Genomic DNA, 9,291 nt, shown 5'->3' with positions numbered 1-9,291 from the left:
ATATTAAGCAAACTGAAGGCGCCGATGCCGCAATAATAGCGCTTTCAATCCAATGACATGGATTGAAAGCACCATTATTTCGGCGGCTTTGCTTACCATAACATTGAATTAATTATTTTCAATGCTATAGTAAGCAAAATGAAGGCTACAACAATCAGGTTTACCTTTTTGAAAGGTGGGCGGGGCGTGTGGGCGGAGTCTTGTGTGGATGTGGGCGGGGCTTAATTCTCAGGAATTTTGATTTTCAAATGTAGGCAGGTATGACTACATCACGCTCTTGTGAAATCTTTATATTTACATTTTACAAAGGCAATGCATACATTTCAGTGCTCATAACTCGAAAAAAAATCGTCTTGGCAAAACGACAAAAAACGGGGGCTCCTCCTCATTGTATACACGCAGCGACTTAAGCAATAGAGCCAAGTAAGAAGGAGTCAAGAAAAAACGGCATAGTCGCTACATGAGAACACGGTACCTTGGCACGCAGCCCAACCTAGGGAACCAGTCTTCAGCGGAGGGCTGGGCAATCGCTGATCCCCGCTTCCTGACTCTTTCCTGCTGCACATTGAAGGCGGGTAGCACACAGGGACTGGGGCAGACGGGGCTCTCCTGGCACGGACAGCCACAGCAGCCGAGGCGCACAAGGCAAACGGTAAGGAGAACGAACGCTGCTCTCAGCATGGCGTTTCACATAGCGCTTCGCGTTCCCGTCCTTCGACTTCTAGGGATTAATAAGTGTACTTTATCCCCAGGGGCGCGACATAACCTACATGGGTTTCTAACCCTCCAAATGTTGGGAGAGGCCCTGACGTCAGAGATGGCGGGCGAGGGGCAAACCTATTTGTGTGGGGGCTATTTAACTTCCTTAGGCATTCTAATCTGACTATTCACGTGCCCCTTCAATGTCACAAGCAGTTAACTCTTCCATTTACATCTGAAATCACGCAGGACTGCTGCGAAAACGATCAGTTGCCTGTCCCCTCTCCACCCTTCCAATCGCCCCCCCCATGCAAGTAGAGAAGGGGTAGGAGCCGAATGTGACATGTGGCACATGCCACAGCGTGCCACAGCATGCCACCAATCTCTGGACTGGCTGATGGAAAATGTGCAGTTTTAAGAAGTTCAAACATATTGTACAAGTGAAAAATACCCTCTCAATCATTGTGGGATTGTTTTATATTGAAACACTTTCAGCAAATGCATAGTTTAAGTACTTATCATGCCACAGCATGTCACCAATCTCGGTACTATCTGATGTCAAATTTGCTTTTTAAATGACTTTTAAGACATTAAACAAGTGAGTAAAAAGCCTCACAATCATTTTGCGATGTTAATAAATCAAATAAAAATATAAAAAATGTGGATTCTGACTGCAGCCAAGAACTTTCAACCCCATGCACTATAGTCTGCAGCTCTACAGGTGCACCAACGCTTTATATTGGAAATCTTTGGTGCTAGTTTTTTTGACCTATTCAAACAGCAGGGCCCCACAGTCCCTTTTCAGTGTCAATTCTAACGTGGCATGCCACCTAGATATGTCTTATATCTCCTTCAAATCAGTGTTTTCATTGCTTCAAAATTACTTCAGGCATCTCACCTCTTAGTCTCTTGTCTTATGTTTCATGCCTTTCAGCAATTGAATGTTTGGAAGCACTTGGAACTCCAGCATGCCACAGCATGTCACCCCTCTCGGGACTAGCTGATGTCAAATTTACTGTTTAAATGACTTTTAAGACATTAAACAAGTGAGTAAAAAGCCTCACAATCCTTTTGCGATGTTAATAAATCAAATAAAAAAATAAAAAATGTGGATTCTGACTGCAGCCAAGAACTTTCAACCCCATGCACTGTAGTCTGCAGCTCTACAGGTGCACCAACGCTTTATATTGGAAATCTTTGGTGCTAGTTTTTATGACCTATTCAAACAGCAGGGCCCCACAGTCCCTTTTCAGTGTCAATTCTAACGTGGCATGCCACCTAGATATGTCTTATATCTCCTTCAAATCAGTGTTTTCATTGCTTCAAAATTACTTCAGGCATCTCACCTCTTAGTCTCTTGTCTTATGTTTCATACCTTTCAGCAATTGAATGTTTGGAAGCACTTGGAACTCCAGCATGCCACAGCATGTCACCCCTCTCGGGACTAGCTGATGTCAAATTTACTGTTTAAATGACTTTTAAGACATTAAACAAGTGAGTAAAAAGCCTCACAATCCTTTTGCGATGTTAATAAATCAAATAAAAAAATAAAAAATGTGGATTCTGACAGTAACCTAGAACTTTCAACCCTATGCACTGTAGTCTGCAGCTCTACAGGTACACCAACGCTTTATATTGGAAATCTTTGGTGCTAGTTTTTATGACCTATTCAAACAGCAGGGCCCCACAGTCCCTTTTCAGTGTCAATTCTAACGTGGCATGCCACCTAGATATGTCTTATATCTCCTTCAAATCAGTGTTTTCATTGCTTCAAAATTACTTCAGGCATCTCACCTCTTAGTCTCTTGTCTTATGTTTCATGCCTTTCAGCAATTGAATGTTTGGAAGCACTTGGAACTCCAGCATGCCACAGCATGTCACCCCTCTCGGGACTAGCTGATGTCAAATTTACTGTTTAAATGACTTTTAAGACATTAAACAAGTGAGTAAAAAGCCTCACAATCCTTTTGCGATGTTAATAAATCAAATAAAAAAATAAAAAATGTGAATTTTGACTGCAGCCAAGAACTTTCAACCCCATGCACTGTAGTCTGCAGCTCTACAGGTGCACCAACGCTTTATATTGGAAATCTTTGGTGCTAGTTTTTATGACCTATGCAAACAGCAGGGCCCCACAGTCCCTTTTCAGTGTCAATTCTAACGTGGCATGCCACCTAGATATGTCTTATATCTCCTTCAAATCAGTGTTTTCATTGCTTCAAAATTACTTCAGGCATCTCACCTCTTAGTCTCTTGTCTTATGTTTCATACCTTTCAGCAATTGAATGTTTGGAAGCACTTGGAACTCCAGCATGCCACAGCATGTCACCCCTCTCGGGACTAGCTGATGTCAAATTTACTGTTTAAATGACTTTTAAGACATTAAACAAGTGAGTAAAAAGCCTCACAATCCTTTTGCGATGTTAATAAATCAAATAAAAAAATAAAAAATGTGGATTCTGACAGCAGCCAAGAACATTCAATCCCATGCACTACAGTCTGCAGTTCTACAGGTGCACCAACGCTTTATATTGGAAATCTTTGATGCTAGTTTTTATGACCTATTCAAACAGCAGGGCCCCACAGTCCCTTTTCAGTGTCAATTCTAACGTGGCATGCCACCTAGATATGTCTTATATCTCCTTCAAATCAGTGTTTTCATTGCTTCAAAATTACTACAGGCATCTCACCTCTTAGTCTCTTGTCTTATGTTTCATACCTTTCAGCAATTGAATGTTTGGAAGCACTTGGAACTCCAGCATGCCACAGCATGTCACCCCTCTCGGGACTTGCTGATGTCAAATTTACTGTTTAAATGACTTTTAAGACATTAAACAAGTGAGTAAAAAGCCTCACAATCCTTTTGCGATGTTAATAAATCAAATAAAAAAATAAAAAATGTGGATTCTGACAGCAGCCAAGAACATGCAACCCCATGCACTACAGTCTGCAGTTTTACAGGTGCACCAACGCTTTATATTAGAAATCTCTGGTGTTAGTTTTTATGACCTATTCAAACAGCAGGGCCCCACAGTTCCTTTTCAGTGTCAATTCTAACGTTGCATGCCACCTAGATATGTCTTATATCTCCTTCAAATCAGTGTTTTCATTGCTTCAAAATTACTTCAGGCATCTCACCTCTTAGTCTCTTGTCTTATGTTTCATACCTTTCAGCAATTGAATGTTTGGAAGCACTTGGAACTCCAGCATGCCACAGCATGTCACCCCTCTCGGGACTAGCTGATGTCAAATTTACTGTTTAAATGACTTTTAAGACATTAAACAAGTGAGTAAAAAGCCTCACAATCCTTTTGCGATGTCAATAAATCAAATAAAAAAATAAAAAATGTGGATTCTGACAGCAGCCAAGAACATTCAACCCCGTGCACTACAGTCTGCAGTTCTACAGGTGCACCAATGCTTTATATTGGAAATCTCTGGTGCTAGTTTTTATGACCTATTCAAACAGCAGGGCCCCACAGTCCCTTTTCAGTGACAATTCTAACGTGGCATGCCACCTAGATATGTCTTATATCTCCTTCAAATCAATGTTTTTGAGGGCCTAATTCTCGGAGGAGCTGGGAGGACACGTCCTCACGCGTCCTCTGCTGCTCCCGTAATGCGCGCCGAGCGCGCGGGGGCGGCCCTAGTGTCCGCGGCCGAGATCTCGCGAGAGTTGCGGCTCTCGCGATATCTCTACACACCTCCCCCTGATAATGCAAAGGCAGTTCATTGCAATACATAGTCATTGTATCTCACCGGTCTTCTGTGTTCTCTTCTTGGCCGGTCACTTTTCTCGCTGTGGGCATCCTGATGTTCCAGTTCTCGTTCTGCTGTGGGTGCATCCGGTTCCAGCTCTGTTTCTTCCCTTTCTCTGTCATCATTCTCTGGCTCACGTTCTTCTTCTCGCTCGTGGTCCATTCCTCCTTCCGCTTCTGATCTCTCCGGGGTCCTTGCTCTCTCTTGTCTCTTCTGGAATAGGGCTACTCTTTCCAGGTTCCAAGTGCGCCCGTCTTCGGTGCGGACGTGGTTGATTCCTCTGTGAACCACTTTTATGGGTCTGCTGAACCGAGAGCCCGTGATTTGATCCTTTGTCGGTAGTCGTATTTTGATCCAATCTCCCTCTCTAACGTCTGACGCTTGTTTAGTCCTTCTTCTTCTGTCACTCCATGTTTTCATGCGTGCTTAGCTGTTTTCAATTCTCCACACCACCTCTGACATGTCTACTTCTTCATCTTCTCTTACTTTAGTCAACCATGGTGGTATAAGCGTTGAAGCTGCTCTACTCCCTCTCAACATTCAAAACGGGGATATTTGAGTGATCCCGTTGGGAGTAAGCCTGTGGGCCGCTATGGCCTCTTTAGTTGTTTTGAGCGGGTCCATTCCGGAAGCGGTTGCTAGCTGGATAGCACCTTTTATAAACCTGTTGGCTCTCTCTACCAGCCCATTGGCTTGGGGATGATGCAAAGCTGCTTTCTTCTGGTGTATGTGGTGCTTTCTCAGGAATTGTTCCATGTCTCTTGAAATTAGTTGTACTCCATTGTCCGTTACTACTTCGTTGGGGAGTCCTTCCCTTTGAAAAATTTCGGTGAGGACTTTGATTACTGTCGCGGTGGTGATGTTTGGAACAAACTCAGCCTCAACGCACTTTGATAAGTAGTCCACTAGCACTATGCCATAGCGATGTTCGGGCGCCATCGCCTCCAAGGGTCCTACAAAGTCTATACCTACTTTTGACCACACAGCTTCTGGTACTTCTGTGGGAATCAGAGGCGCCTGTCTGACCTTTAAGCGCTTGTCACTGTTGAGGCATTCATGACATCTCTCTATCATGGTGCGAATCTCTTGATCCATGGACGGCCACCAGTAGGCTTCTCTCACTCTGCGACGGGTCATAGTGTTCCCTAGGTGGCCCGCATGGGCTCTGCAGAGAATGGTCTTCCTCATACCTACGGGTGGGATTATCTGGTCCGTTTTCAATATTATTCCATCGGTTTCTGATATCTCATCTGCCACCTTCCAATAGGGCCTCATGCCTTCTGGCATCGCTTTTTCATTCGGCCACCCTTCCTTGATCCACTCTCGTATTCTCGCCATGGTTGGGTCCTTTCCGTCTTCTTCCAACCAGTGCTTCTCACTGAGTTCCAAGTAGTCTGGTGCTTTGAGATCTGTGATGGATGCCACGATGCATTCCTCTTGTAGAAATGTGGTGGCCTTGTCTTTACCCTCTGGCAATCCTGACATGCAGTCTGCCTGCGAATTCTTCCATCCTGAGATGTGCTGTACCTCAAACGTGTACTCCTGCAGTTTGGCTGCTATGCGTGCCAATCTGGGTGTTGACACTTTAGTGCCTCCTGGGCTGAGCATGTGGATGAGGGGTTTATGGTCGATTACCAACCTAAATTTTGTGCCCCACACATATGTTCTGAAATGTTCTACCGCCCATGCACACGCTAACATTTCCTTTTCTATGGTGAAGTAGTTTTGTTCGGCCGAGGATAAAGCTTTCGAGGCAAAGGCTACCACATGTTCCGTGTCACCTTTCTTATGCGTTAGGACAGCTCCTAATCCGTACGCACTGGCGTCTGTGGTGATGACTGTACCCCATTCGGGGTTAAATGGTTGTAGACACGGCGCTTCCATTATGTGGCGTTTTATGATTTTTACCGCTTTCTTTTGGGGTTCTTGCCACGAGTACTCCGACCCTTTTTTGAGAAGTTCGCGGAGGGGTGCTGAGGTTTCCGAGAACTTGGGGATAAATTTTGCATAGTACTCCGCCAGTCCAAGGAATGACCTTACTTCATCTTTGCTGGTGGGTTCCGGTGCTTTAATTATGGCTTGCATTAAATTTTGTTTGGGACTTATCCCTTGCTCGGATATTTTGTACCCTAAGTACTCAACTTCTTTCGCTTTGAATACGCATTTCTGGTAGCGTAACCTCACCCCCGCTTCTTGCAGCTTAGTTAGGACTGTTCTCAATGTGGCATCGTGTGTCTGTTCATCCCTTGCATAGACAAGGATGTCATCCTGAAAATAGGCCACTTTTTTGACTTTCCGTAGTAGGACATCCATCATTCGTTGAAAAGCCGATGCAGCAGAAGATAAGCCGAATGGCATCTTGGTGAACTGATAGGTGCCAAACGGAGTGATGAATGCTGTGAGGGGTATGGATTCCTTGTGCAATTATATCTGATGGTACGCGTTTCTCATATCCAGTTTTGAGAATATTTTGGCTTCTTTCATCATAAGAATCAGTTCATTTATGCTCGGTAGCGGGTAACTGTCCGTAATGACCTCCAAGTTTAAACTGCGAAGGTCAATGCAAACCCTTAGCTCTTGTGAGTTGGGTTTCTTTATGAGCATGACTGGGCTCAGCCACTCCGAAGCTTCAATTTCTTCAATGACGCCATCCATCCTCATTTTGTCCAATTGACTCCTGAGTGTGTCTCTCGCGGTTGCTGGTACTGGTCTCACGCGATGTTTGACTGGGACCGCATTCCTTTTGAGCATTATTTTGTGGACGAAGCCTTTGATATGTCCCGGCTCCTCCGAGAAGAGTTTAGGATAATCACATTTGACTATTGGCACACTCCTCCCGCAGACAGAGAGTACCTGATCTTCTGTGCTGGGGTCCAGTTTGATTTTCAATTTATCTTGGTCGTCCCATCCTAATACTGCCGGGCCTTCTTGGCTGAAATATACTCTGGTGGTGGTTTCTCTTCCTTTAAACTCCACCTTCCCATTGATATAGCCCAGTAGGTCAACTGACGCCCCTCCAAAAACCGTGGGTTTGTGCCGTGTGGTGAGCACTCAAACCTTTTCCGTCCCCAACATTTCTTTGTATGTGCATAGGGCTATTATGGTGAGGTCAGAACCTGAGTCCGCCATGACTTTTGTTTCCACCCCGTTGATTTTGATTATGCAATGGGGTTTTTCTCTTCTGGCCCGTGTACTGTTCACCATGATGACTGTGGGTCTCCCTTCATCTTCCGAGGACGAATCTCTCTCTGTGTTGCGATCCATGTTGACGTTTGCGACTTTCTTGTTTCTCCACCGACACACAATCGAGAAATGGCCAATACGTTTGCAGATAGAGCACTCTTTATCTCTGGCTGGGCACTCCCTGTCAAACGCCAAATGTTTCGTGCTTGTACACCTGTGGCATTTCAGTGGTTCTTTCTTGCTACATTTTTCTTCTTTCGTGTTCGATACCTGTCTCTCTTTCTTCGGGCGAAACGCCACTGCTTGTATTTCAGTGGAACTATGGCTTCCCGTGAGTTCTTTTCGTCTCCCAGCTGTTTCTTCGACTGCTCTGGCAATCTCAATCGCTTTCTCTAGCAGCAGTTCCTTCTCCATAATGAATTTATCTTGCACTTTCCTGCTGTTGGTGTGAACCACCAGCATGTCGCAGATGAGGCTCTCGGCATTGTTACCAAAGCTGCACAGCGCTGCCAATTCCCGCAGCTTGGTAACGTAGTCGTCAACGGGTTCCGAGGCTTCTTGTTTGCGGCTATAGAAACATATTCTGTGCAGAAACGTGTTCTCTTTACTGGCAAACCTTTTTACAATTCTTCTTACAGCTTCCTTGAAGACGTCATCGTTGTCACCAACCACCGGGCTCGGGGTGAGACTTTCAAACACCCTCTGTCCTTCTACACCTAGGGCGTTAAGTAACATTGCCCTGCGCCGTGCCGCTGAGAATCCTGCACCGCCCACAGCCTCTACGTACGTCTTAAATAAGGGTTGCCATTGCGGCCACGGGATGGCAGGTCTACCTGGAGTTTGTAGGAAGGGCGGTGGTGGTGTCGCGCCTTGCATGGTTCACGTGGGTTGTAGCGGTGATCCTCGTCGCCAATTTATGTTGTATAATAGTTGTAAGGATGACAGGAGGCGTCTTAGTTATTGTGATGTCCTTTATTCAGCATACGACATCAGTTGTCACATATAGATGTATATGTGGGGAAATCCAACTGGACAACGTGCCTCTTAACTAATGTGTTGCAGCTGGGAGGCTGTCTTGTCTCTTGTTAGGCTGAGGGCCTAATTCTCGGTGGAGCTGGGAGGACACGTCCTGACGCGTCCTCTGCTGCTCCCGTAATGCGCGCCGAGCGCGCGGGGGCGGCCCTAGTGGCCGCGGCCGAGATCTCGCGAGAGTTGCGGCTCTCGCGATATCTCTACACAAATGTTTAGGGAAGGACCAGCCTTCAAAGAGGGGAAAGTTTCACAAACTTTCTCTGTGGTCGAAAAGATTTCCGGACCGCGTTTGCACAGTACGTTTAAAGTTAAGAAGAGCTGTAGCTGAGGCAGTTGTTCCTGGCAGTTCAAGCAGACCTCGCTGTTCCTCTGCTTCAGTCGTAGGGACAAGAAGGAGGACGTCGGGAGGTTCCTGCACTGCCCAGGGACGAGGCCACAAGCTTGGCTAAACGTCGGTTTAAGGTATGAGTGCCTTAAAGAACACAAACTGGTATCCTTCCCACTGGCTATCTGGTTTTCCACAGCACTCTGTAGAAAATTCGACCAGGAGGGGACGGTTTCCAGGTGGCTTGTGAGTTGGTTGGTCCCACCAAATTCGAGGGAAAGAGTTAACCTTGA

The 9,291-nt window shown here is 45.6% G+C and overlaps 1 protein-coding gene across 2 annotated transcripts in view; it reads left to right on the top strand.

Annotated features, from left to right (window-relative positions):
* Nucleotides 1–449: 449 nt before the first annotated feature.
* Nucleotides 450–9,291, top strand: part of LOC138535099 (dimethylaniline monooxygenase [N-oxide-forming] 2-like) — a 365,292-nt gene continuing 356,450 nt past the window's right edge. The window contains exon 1 of one of the 2 annotated variants that reach the window (XM_069641269.1): nucleotides 450–652. The gene's annotated coding sequence lies outside the window, so the exon portion shown is untranslated. The remainder of the gene's footprint in view (nucleotides 653–9,291) is intronic. The other variant, XM_069641270.1, reaches the window with a different exon arrangement.

Source organism: Ambystoma mexicanum, chromosome 1q (assembly GCF_040938575.1).
Source record: "Ambystoma mexicanum isolate Mex_15411 chromosome 1q, UKY_AmexF1_1, whole genome shotgun sequence".
In the NCBI taxonomy this organism is placed as follows: domain Eukaryota; kingdom Metazoa; phylum Chordata; class Amphibia; order Caudata; family Ambystomatidae; genus Ambystoma; species Ambystoma mexicanum.
The sequence above is the reverse complement of the archived record's forward strand: the minus strand, read 5'-3'. Positions and strand labels throughout refer to the sequence as shown.